The sequence below is a fragment of the Balaenoptera borealis genome, assembly GCF_965194805.1.
Source record: "Balaenoptera borealis genome assembly, chromosome: 15".
NCBI classification, from domain to species: Eukaryota; Metazoa; Chordata; class Mammalia; order Artiodactyla; family Balaenopteridae; genus Balaenoptera; species Balaenoptera borealis.
The window spans coordinates 2940340-2952500 of NC_138871.1; the positions used below are offsets into that span (position 1 = coordinate 2940340).

At 48.3% G+C, this 12161-nt stretch overlaps 1 long non-coding RNA gene across 7 annotated transcripts in view; it reads left to right on the forward strand.

Moving 5' to 3' along the window:
• Positions 1 to 12161, forward strand: part of LOC309612132 — an 86683-nt gene that overhangs the window by 67982 nt on the left and 6540 nt on the right. For 5 of the 7 annotated variants that reach the window (XR_014234952.1, XR_014234953.1, XR_014234974.1 and 2 more), the window contains exon 14: positions 6480 to 6640. This is a non-coding gene — a long non-coding RNA (uncharacterized lncRNA). Of the gene's footprint in view, positions 1 to 108; positions 618 to 6479; positions 6641 to 8235; positions 10328 to 12161 lie in introns of those variants that run through there. The other 2 variants (XR_014234990.1, XR_014234991.1) reach the window with 2 other exon arrangements.

A 12161-nucleotide genomic window follows, 5' to 3' on the forward strand; every position in this document is an offset into this window, starting at 1 on the left:
TCGTGGCAGCCTCCAGAGGCTGGGCGAGACCCTCAGGCTTAGCAAACCGGGCTGACGAGATGGTGAAATATTTATTGTGATGCCTCCTCTTTTTTTTTTTTTTTGAAGTTCAAAAATCCTTGTCATCCTTGGGCTGAAGTCCGTGGCCATGAGAGGAATTCATAATTAATCAGAGGTGGCCTGCTCCCACTTACTGATGACCTCGGCTTGCGGCAGGAAGAAGACGAGTGATGGTCTCTGCCTACTTGCTCCACTGAGTGGTTTTTTTCCTAATAAAACAGAAAAGTCCGTGAAACAAAAGAAAGCAATCCAAAAAACTTGCCTGTTTGATGGTCTCTCACTAGTTCTCGGTGTGTGAAATATTTTCTCACATGGGTGAAAAAAGGGGCAAATAACTTTGCTATTTTAAAGTAGACTTTTTATATGAATCATGTTTAGTCTTAAGGATACTTATTTCTTGGGACTTCCCTGGTGGTCCAGTGGTTAAGACTCTGTGCTCCCACTGCAGGGGGCCCGGGTTCGATCTCTGGTCAGGGAACTAGATCCCACAGGCCGCAACTAAGCGTTTGCATGCCGCAACTAAAGATCCTGCAAAAAAAAAAAAAAAAAAAAAAGAAGAGAGAGAGAGAGAGAAAAGATACTTATTTCTTATCTCCCTTGAGTGTCTACAAAAAGCAAAGGAAGGATTGTGGGATTCTTCAGATAATTCAGACCAAAATGCTGATTTTCCTTTAAATATGTAGAGAATGGAAGAAAAAATCTAGCTACATCTGACGTGTGTTGCTTGAGTACTCTTTTGAGTTGGTGGATAAGGCCATGGCCTTACCCTTAAGCCAAGTCGCCTATCAGTGGAAAAATATTACATATTTGTTATAAAGGAGGGCTTCAAGTGTCTGCCAAAAGTGGACAAATGTTTTCCTTCAGTGTACACACTAGTGAGTAATTTGGCATTTACCTGTTTCCATCAGTCATACTCTGATTGGTGTATGGATTACAGAGAAAGATGCACCGATTACGGAGAAAGATGAAGGCTCCCCATCGGGGTATAAGGTGACTCCTGCTTTGGGTCTCCCTACCTGTCTAGTCCCAGCACCTGCCATTCCCCAAGGGATCTCTTGCTCCAGGGAAACTTCCCTGGTGTTCCCAAAGCCATCCAGATCACCTCCTTCTCTGTGGCTTTACATCTGCTCTGCTCTTTGTTTGTTTATTTATTGATTAATTGATAGATTCATTCATTTATTTGGCTGCATCAGGTCTTAGTTGCGGCATTCGGGCTCTCCGTTGCGGTGTGCAGGCTTCTCTCTAGTTGTGGCGCCTGGGTTCTGTAGTTTATGGCACGCGGGCTTAGTTGCTCCGCGGCATGTGGGATCTTAGTTCCCTGACCAGGGATCTAACCCACGTCCCCTGCATTGAAAGGTGGATTCTTAACCACTGGACCACCAGGGAAATCCCTGACTCTGCTCTTTGGGCAGCCTCCTCTTTGGTACCTTTCTGACCAATCCACCTTCCATCCCATCCTCTGCTGAGAAGGGCATCTCTCCTTTGGCCTCTCATTTTCTCCTCTTCACGTCTCTAAAATACCATATGTCTCCTTTCAGCGGCCACAGATATTCACTGAGGGCCTCTCCTGCCATTGGCTCTGCTTGGATGGTGAGAAAACACAGTCCCTGCCCTCGTGGTGCTCACATTCTAGTGGAGAAGAAAGGTAATAAACACGCATATAAAATGACGCCAGGTAGTGTGATGACGAAAATATGCAGAGGTTCCCCTGTCTGACTTTCCCAGCACACTGTGAACCCCGAGAGCAGGTCCTGTGGGATCCAGCACAGAGTATTCACGTGGTGATAGGTGGTGAATGAATGAACAGTTGAAAGGAGCATTCGTTGGACCTCTAACTATCTTCCCAGTCTTCCCAGCACTGGAGGATGTAAAAGAAATAAGAGCTAATGTTACTTGTTACAGCTGGAAAGTCTTCTCTTCTTGAAGAACATCTCTGTGGTATTTTCAGGGATAAAAAGGAATCTTTCCTCTGACTAGAAGATCACTGTTGGTTCATATAGGCAGACACATCCCTATAAACATCTTCTGTCTGCTGTTAAGTCACCGTTCAAGTAGATTACCCCCCAGACACGTAAAAAATGATGGTTCTGTACTACAGGTTTTCATTCCTATTAACTTCTATGGCATGTGATCTTGAACAAACATTTGTAGTCAATATTTGATAAAAAGTCCGATTCCGTCAAGTAAACAAAGCATTAGAAAAAATAATTTCATTCCTTTGCTAAACTAAATCCATTAAGACTCTAACACAAGTAGAACTGGGGCCAAAGGATATTGGAAACAAAACAAAACAAGTGAGACTCATTACACATTTGCATTTTGAAATTAGTTGCTGCCCTAATTATTTGTCAGTAGAAGCATAAATTAGGCAAATAAAACTTAGAGTGAGCTTTTAGGCACCCACAGGATTCTCTCCTCAAGAGTAAATTGTCATAACGGTTCAGTGTGACGGTTTACTTTTGCTGTCTTTCTGTGATGGAGGAACGACAGGAAATTGAAATGGAGCCCATGGAAATGAAACAGACTCCAGAGAAAGAGATAGACGCAGGTGGGTACTTGTGGTTTCCCCGTAAGGTGTGGGTAGGTAACAACAAATAAACCAAGCATGTTGGGACCAGGAGCTGCTTTGGAAATATTACCTATTAAGTGTGACTTCATGACTCCAACATGGAACTAAAAGATGAAAGATGCAGTTAGTTTGAAGCTGTTGTTCATCTTGCTGACATAAATAGGATTGAATGATTGGAGTATTTGCTCTATCTGCTTTCCCATACACCACACCATGTCCATGGAGCTAGAGGCTTCTACTACAGCTGAAATGTTTCTTTCTGTTGCATAATTAGGCATACATTGTTGGTGGCCTCTCTCAAAAGCTATGCAACAGCACAATGATGCTAAGTAACAAACAGCTCCAAATCCCAGTGACTTAAATCAACCCCTAGTTTTGCTTGCGCTCCAGGGCTTTGGGTCAGCTGTGGCTCAGCTGAACCGGGCTGGGTTCTGTTGGGTACCTCTCCTCCAGGTACGTTCCACAGGTGTGCGGGCCAGTTGGGACAACCTGCGTCAGGCTGCAGGTGGAGCTCAGGTCTGTTTCATCTGCCTCTCATTCTGCAAGGATCGTCGGAGGGCTTAGAGCTATCTGGCCCGTGATCTTTCCAAGGTGGAGGTGGGTGCTCTCAGAGGAGTGAGTGTGAACACGCACACCTTAGGCCTGGACTCCAAATTGGCACGTGGCGTGTCTGCCCACGTTTTATTGGCTAAGGGAAGTCCCGTCGTCAAGCTCAACATCCGTGGGATAAGAAAGCAAATTCGTCCCATGGAAGTCAGTGTTGTATGTGTTTGGGGTGTGGAGTGAATGTTTGCTAAACAATAATTTAATCTACCATGACTACCTATATGTAAAAGAAGACCTTCATTTTCCGACTGGGGCCTTTACACATGAATTGTTTAAAGTCTGCTCTTTTTTCTTTTTCTTTTTTTCCCTCCCATGAGTTTGTTCATTATAAATGTGTTAGATTAGCTAGAAAGACCTTCTTTCAATAAGACAGAAAATTTAGAAGGAAACATGGATTAACCTCCAGCAACAATGGCCTGGGGTGACACGGTGGAGTCTTCATCCTGCTGTTGGAAGGAGGGGTCCGTGGGATGTAGGTCTGCAGGTCTTACTTGGCTTCGGGGGCCGTGCATGGAGCTGCCGGGTACAGACCAGCCGGGCAGGAATCCCACCTCTGCATATGCGTGCATGACTCTCCTGCTCTGATGACAGCACCCCTCTTCCCTGTCACCAGTTGGCAACCCCCATGGCAGAGGATGTTTTTCTGATCATTTTGCACTCATTAAATGCAGCTGTCACAACACAGGATGCGAGGATGCATGCAAAACTTTTCTGCCACGTCAAAATAAAGCTGAAAAGCTTTTTAAAAAGGAGCTGAAACCTTTGAAGCTTATTCTCAAGGAATATAGGAAATATCGCCTTTTGTTGTTGACAATTGAAAGTGTTCCCTTGCAGCACAAATTAAATCTTGGCCCAGGCGAAAGAAATATTGTTCATCAGAAATTTGCAGCAGAAACCATTTGGCCAACCAGTTGGGGTTTGACTGTGCTATTCCTGGGGCTGAATGACCTACAGGCTCCTATACCCATTGGCCTGGCTGATCTCTGATAATGGTTCAGTGGAGCAGAGTAGCTCCTTGACTCTCACATAAACGCTATGAGAATGAAATCATCACACACCTATCGTATACCTCATTAGAGAAGTAAAACAAACAAATGGATTCTGGGGCCATAACACACACCAACTGGACTGGACTCGCTGGGTAGAGGTGAGGGCCTTCCAGGATCTTGGCATGGTCATCAGAAGCCCTTTCTCCAACCCACGGACCTCCATGGGAACCAGCATAAAGGACTATATTTTCAATAATGTGCTTACTGATGTAGCTAGTACCTCTTAATTCTTGCTGTTTGCTAAGTGTCACTCTTAACTTTTGACCAACTCAAAAGTTGATCCTGGCTTTTCCTCCTCTGAGAAGCCTTTCCCCTTGAGAAAAGAGGAAGAGAGAGGTCTTGCAAGCTGAAACGGGCCAGACCTCTAACACCTGATGTGATGGGTCCTCTCTAGGCAGTTCTTCTCTCTCTACATCATGCTGTGCACACAGAAAGGCCTGAAACGTATCCTTGAGGTACAGATTTTTATCTGCAATTTTGAAAGTCTATTTTACTATACGCTTTCTTCATGGTTAAAAATTAACACGGTCCTTTGGGAGATTGGGATTGACATATATACACTAATATGTATAAAATAGGTAACTAATAAGAACCTGCTGTATAAAAACAAAACAAAAAAATGAACACGGCTCTTTGTATGTTGAAGTAGTCCCCAAAATATGAATATATTTACACTGACTCTTAACTCTATCATGGCTGGTTCATTTTGTAGAGAAATGAAAAACTACAACCATCCACATGCCTTCAGTGCATTATACAGTGTGACACATATCTATCTTCTGTTTTTTATATGAAACGTTTATTAATAAAATATTTCGGAGCAAAAAAATAAACCTGGGCTGGGTAAGGGGGTCACCGGCTGTGATCCCTCGTCCACCCCGATTATGACCACAGTTGTGATGACTGTTCTCAGGTGTGTCCACCTTGTGTCCACCTGGCGTCCCCACTAGACTGGGATTTTGGGAGGAATGATAGGGTTTATCATCACATGTGTAGCCCTGATGGTGGAATGCAGGGCTGAGTCCAAAAAATGGTGAAGGGCAGAGGGGAGGAAGGAAGGAGGAAGGGGGTTCCTAGGGGTGGCCACACATCTGCATCAGGGGACACAGATACAGATGTTTAGACCCCTCCCCCCCGTCCCCCCCACCTCCCCCTCCTCCACCTCAAGGCACACATCACAGGTTCCTGGGCACATGGCAGGAATCATCAAATAACTGAGGAGCACTTATCTCCTGGGGAGGGTCGCAGTCAGGGTCCAGGTAAGAAAACCCACCTCCTTACACATTTCCTACCTCTCAGGCTCCACATAAGATCCCCTTTGGATCAGATTCTAAAGGGAGTGGGAGGATGGATGTGCCTGGCTGAGTCCCAGCCCCTCGGCCCTAGAGCAGAGAGAGAAGGGCAGGGACACTGGCCTGGTGACCATGAGAGCCAAGGGGACACAAGATGGACACACGTTCAAGTGACCCACAGCACGAGCTGTGGGTCTGATGGCTGCGTCCACCTCGCTCTGCATTCTTGTGCTTTGGGATGATCCCACGGAGGACCTCAAGGTAGCAAATGTAAGAAATTGAGAGGCTGGCTTCACCGTGATGCCATGCTGGTGAGAAAACCCAAAACCTGGACAGAAAGGAAGAACGTCAAGGAATTGTGGGTGAGAACCTAGAATTCTCTGGTGTTTTGGTTGTCATGCTGGGCACTGAGCAGAGATCGGAAAGCAGATGTACAGGAGGAGAGTGGGAGCGCAGAGCCTGGGGTGTGGTCCCCTGTCTCAGGTAAGCCTGGGAGGACCATCCTCCTGGAAAGTGAGGAATCCACCTACTGGATGCTTTTGTTTATACACAAGAATATTTTGGCTAGAATTTATTTGAATTTAGTAGAATCTATTAGATTTGAATTGATTAGATCTACTTTATCAACTCTTGGAGAGGCGTTGGTTGTGTCTCCTGCGTGTAGGAGACCCCCGCCAGAATTGCCTTCCTCCCCGCTTGCTACCCCACTTCTTCCTTCTGTGCCTCTTCCCCCAACCCCGGAACGCCCCCTCCTCAGGAGCTGTCCTTGGAGATCCAGTTTGAAGTTGGTCTCTTCCTCTCCATCAATTCATATCTTAGGCTCTTGTTATGTTCCCTGCTAACACAAATTATAGTTTGTAATCAGCTCCCTTCCCTGTTTCATTATTTGTTTGCCTCTTCCAGGAGGACAGGGCGATACTCTGAAGGTAGAACAGAGTCTGTCACATAATGGAAACGACACATGGGCACGACCAAGTAAATATGCACAACGCAGCGTGTAAAACTGAAGAAGATCCACTCCTTTACTCCAAGACTTGAGACTATTGAGAGGAGCTCTATATACAGTTAAGTATCAGGACACGGCAGAACAGTTCCTATGGTAGTGACGCCACAGGGGCGCTAGTGGAAGGGGCTGCCGCCGTCGTGGGCAGGCGTGTGGGGAGGGACCACTCTTCCTCGGATGAGAAGGGCGAGCAGAGAAGCAGAGCGCGTTCATGGTGGAAACAGGACCTTCCTCTCCCGACGCCTGAAAGACGCTCTTTCCACTCGTGGTGTTCTGACCCCCGGTCAGGGTGTGTGTGTGTGTGTGTGGCCTCAGCCTGGAGCAGCAGGGAACTTTGGTGTCGTGGGCAGGTGCCAGCCTGTATGCGGTGAGTTGCCCTGGGTATCTTCTGCTCTGTCTCTTCTTGTTTGCTCCCTGAAGTCAAGCTGACTGTGCTGTGTCCTCTGTGATGGGGGCCCATGTGCTTGTCATCCCCAGGGGATGACAGTAGCTCACACCCATGCCAGAGGCGACACAGACAGTATTTAATTATACTATTCATGCCTCTCTTAACAGGGCTGTGCATATACCTTTCATTTTAATAAAAAAGTATTCACGATTCAGTGTAATTGGGACCATTTCTGAGTATTCCTGAAAACTGTTGAGGATAATTCAGAGGGCTTTGGGGTTTGCTGAAACCAAGACTGGGTCTCTGAGGGTTAACGACGTTGGCCTGGAAGAGGACTCGAGCCGCTCCTGGGAAGGACCCGGCCCGACCCCGAGGATTAGGGTGGGCCACCATCTAGCATGGGGAAGACCACTCCGGACTTGGGAAGCCTTCGCATTTATTTTTTCATTAATGAATGCTTCAGAATGTGCACTGTCCCTAATTCCCTTTTGAAAGATGGAAACTTTAACGTGCAGTTAATTAAATGTTGTGTTGATTTGCAAACCCTGAGCTCTCAGAGGCCTCAGGGAGTTGGATGCAAGTTTAGAAATCAAACAACGGGAGGACTGGCTGTCCCCATCTGACCACAGAGCGGCCGGCACTGTTTGCTCCAGACGCCCGGGGGGGCATTGCATGCGCCCGGTGGCTGGGACCCGCGGAGAGGAGCAGGCCGAGCCCTGGGGGGAAGGAGGCTGGTCCACCCCTGCCTTTCTCTCCGCTGCTTTGCTTTCAGAGGCATTCTTTTTTTCCCCCCTAGTGCTTCAGCACTTCTTTGTACTGAGTAGAGCTGTGTCACGCTGGAATTCTTTTCACACAAACTAAAGAACCCAGCTGGGGTGCTGGATGCGGCCCGCAGAGCTGCGGGCTTCTTGTGTGCCGTTGTTTCTGGGGGCAGGTCAGCCGCCCAGGTGGGCTCCCCGCGTCCAGTGCGGTGCTGCACGCGCGTGGGTAGCAGTGGGCTTCTGGGGAAAGGGAGTGGGGAGAGGGCTTGCTGGAAATCCGAGCCCTCAGGATAGGAGGCTGCGTGGGGCAGGGCCCCCAGAGCCCACCTTCCCTCAGTCCCATCTTATGGATGGGGACATGCAGGCAAGAAATTCAGTAGCTTGATTTCGCAGGAGAAAGCACGGTTTGCTCTAAAGAACGAGCACCTGTTAGCAGTGACAAACTTATCATCCTTTTGGCCCTGGCGAAAGGCACAACTTATGTAGTCACCAAATGACAACTTGCAGGGTTATCTGCTCTCAGAGCACGCTTTCTCGAACCCCACGCCTGGCAAGAACCAAGCACCAGGACCCGATGCACAGATGCTTGCCTATCATCTGGGCGTCTGAACTCCTTACCTGCCACCCTCCTGTGTGGTCATCTTGTTTGTGATGCCCCGAAGAGCTGGCCCAGCTTCCGGGACTGACTTTGGAAAGTGTTGGCAATGCGACTATATTCTTATTATGAATAAAAATTTTAAACCCAAGCTGATAAACATATTTTTTTTTCACACTGAATTCATCAGGAATACATTAACATTTTCTAAAAGGTAAAGACAGGAAAAAAAAAAAAAAGAAAAAAAATGAAAGAATTGTAAGGAGAACATTAGGATGTATTTGGCCATTAGGATTCCCGTTGCCATCAGCTCCGGTGCACAAGCCAGACTGTCACCCTGTAGAACTCAACGCCTGGGGAATTAGCCTGTGGAATAATTATCACCCCCGATGAAGAGAGTAAGAGCTTGTTCCCGTGTGCGCAGAGCCATTCATCCTAAGAAAGAAATCTGGAGTGAAAGCTCACAGCATATTTTGCACAGGTCCTGTAAAAGGATCCAGGCAAAACAGGCTTTGCAACATTAGTTATGATCATATATGGAAAAAGCAGTTACTTTCTGTGCTGACATATGGCTGAGTTGGTACCATGGCCAGGAATCTCAATGTCCCCCCAGGAGGGTGAGCCCAGGCTTTGTCCTTCGCCCCGTTGTCGTCAGGACCCACAGCAGAGGCAGCTGGCAGAGAGATCACCAGCGAAGTCAAATTGCATCCACGTGTGCCAAAACCAGGCTGCTGTGGGCACCGGCAGTGCGGAGGTGCCGCTGTCCCCGTCGGTGATGATGACTTTTCCCAAATCAGGGAAATTATGAATGGAGCCCAAACCCATCTGCTTAACATTCAAGCACAGCGACAGGCCCTAGTAAACAAGAACGGCAAAAACAATGCAAAAGCGCAAAAACGCTTTTACCGTGAGGGTGCTTCCAACCTTAGAGGATGGAAATGTAATCTTGTTCTGATAATATTCTCTAACCCGTATGAACTCACTTCCAAAGTGTCTAACGTGGCCAAGCAAACACTTCGAGTTTTGTTATGGACGAGGCAGAGGCGTGTGACCACTCAAGATCAGGCTGGCCGTCCGTCCGCGCACGCACTTATCTGACCACCACTTGGTTCATTGAAACCTCCCTGCGTGCCGGTTCTGTGCTCGGCCTTGGGGACGCAAAATTGACCTTTGTCTTTAAGGAATCAGTCTTGTGGGGAGGACAGACACACCAAGGCCACCGGGTGACACATGCTCTAGTGGTGGGGACTCCTCAGAGGGAGTGAGGGGCATTTTGCAGTTGACCCTAGGAAGGTGGGGAGGACTTAAACCTCCTAAGTGGCACTGAGTGGAAATGGAGAGGGCAGTGTCGTTGGGACAGAGCGCATCTTGCAGAGCCTCCTGGATGGGCTGCTTCCTAGCTGCCTACAGATGAGGGGCTCCTTCCAGTCTCGACTTCCTCGCTCGTAAACCCAAGATGGCAGTGCTTCCTCCCAGTATGTTGCAGGGTTTCACTGGGGAATTTTGTGCAGAGCTGAGCGGGACCCTGGGTGATGGTGGATGCAGATGGTGGTAATTGGTGTTACTAGGGGAAAGGGAGCCCCCCGGGGCTTTGGGGTCCCGGATGGTTCTTCAGCATCGGGAAGACCCTCTGAGATCTGTGTTTCGGAAGGGACACTTGGGAGGCATTTTGGGATCTGGATTAGGAGAGGGAAGCGTGGAAGATGTAAACCGCCCGCTGCAAGAGCAGGAAGGGGTGCTGAGGCCACTGCACACATGCTCATGAAGCTGACCTGTGCCAGGGAGGGGGCAGGGAAGAGAGGGATTGGAAACGCATTTGGGAAGTAAAACGGGCAGGGGTGAGAAAAGAGAGAGAGAGAGACACAGAGAAACAAGAAGAGAGGGAGAGAGAGACAGAGAGACAGAGACAGAGTAGGGGAGATGGGGGAATTTCCACGATGAGGTTGACGGTGATGACTCAGACTGAGGTGAAGAATAAAACGAGAGACAGACGGGGTGGGAAGGGCGTGAAGAGGGACCCCCTCCCTTTGCCCCAGGCTGGCAGCCACTGCCCAGACGGCTCCCGTTTGTTCCCCAGCCCTGCATTCCTCTCAGCTCCCACGCGTTCCTGAGTGTGGCCTCAAGGAAGAGATGAGCATCTGGCATCTCCCGCACACGCTGGTGCAGACCCTGTAGGAGTGGAAGCCAGTGACCTCCGGCGTCCGCAGTGTGACCTCAGCAGGTGCCCCTTCTGTCCTTTGCAAGCAGCATCTACCGAGCACTTTGGGCAGGGGTTTTTGAACCCTGATCTTTGGTTTCTGAGAACACAACTCGTTATATGATGGCCTGTTGCCTCTTCCAGCTTTCTTGATTTGCAATGATTTTCTTTTCCACTCTTGCTGGGCACTTGGGCAAAGGAATAGGGGTTTGGGAGAAGCTCAGTGAAGAAGTGCGAGGTGGAGGGCGGCTAGTGCTAAATTCACGGGCTCTTTGTAAATCAAGTGAGCCCTCTTCTCACCGTCAAGGAGCATTCTCCGTGCACCTGGGCCTCTTTCTTCTAAATAATGACGAGCGTCATGCGGCCCTCGAGCCACAGCAAGATACTCTCCATCTAGTAATTTCAGGAACAAAAACTTAGCTCAGGTTGTTGAACCCCAGGAACGCACACTCGCTCTTTCACTTTGGAGCAGTAGCTGGTCTTCCAGTGGTGCTGACCCCAGCAGCATGGGACATGGGAATCCACCACCAGCCCCGGGGGAGCTCTGGACGGGGGCCAACCCAGAGATGACACCACACCAAGGCCAGGTGCAGGCAGCGTGTGCCCTAGTTTGGGGTAAGGAGTCAAAGAGACATAGACCTTTCTCCCTTCTATACACTTCCTCAAGGAAGATGTTCCCTTTTCACTATTTTACAAGTAGTTGATGAAGAAGGAAACCCCATCTAGAGAGCATTTTGTGACCCTTCTGTCCCTGTGCTGTCACACTCCTTGGGATGCTCCTAAAACCCCACCCAAATGATGGGGCCCCTCTGTCTGTTCCACTTCCCCAGAAGCTAGGAACCAGCCGTGGATCTGTCTTTCATGTCCCTGCTCTGGAGTTGGGCTCTGGTGCTTATTTATCTCTAATTGGTTTCTTCTTTACTATTTATTGAGTGAGAGGCCATTCCTCTCTAAAATCCTTCTGTCAATCCTCCTTCCTCACTAGCTCTTAGCGCACAGAAATGTGTTCAAAACATGGAATTTTTCAGATTCTGTTTTTCATGCTACTTTTCGCCAAATTTCCCTTCTCCTCCACAAAAGCAGCCAACGAGTCCTTCATGAATGGGGTGATAGTAAAAGAGGGATGGAGGCTTGAGAATATTTGTAGATTCTGAAAAATGCTGTCTCTAGGTGTATGATATATGTAACTCATAAAATATGCAGACCACAAACATTTTTATTTTTCCTGACGTGTATTTCAGGCAAAAGTACATTATACCTTAAGTTCTTAATGACAAGAGTAAGATGAGCTACTGGTGAAGAAAGGTCACTTCGCACGGCCTCCAGCTCTGGCCAGTTGTACTTGGATCCCAGACACAACGGCTGGCCTGTGTCTGTGGATTAAGAGGTAGTGGGAAGGCCTTCGCTCCCCACTGCACTGGGGCTGTGTCCCATGCCTCCTCCAATGGGAGAAGGTTCTTTGTCATCTCAGGGTCCTGGGCCTCACGTGGCTGGAAGACACCACTGATTGTGACAGTGATGGTCAACAGAGGTGCCGACTTAAAAAAGATGCACAGCGTGAGACCTGTGAGTTAAGTTTTCTTTGGGGCAAAATGAGGTCTATAGCCTGGGAGACAGCCTTTCAGATAACTATGAGGAACT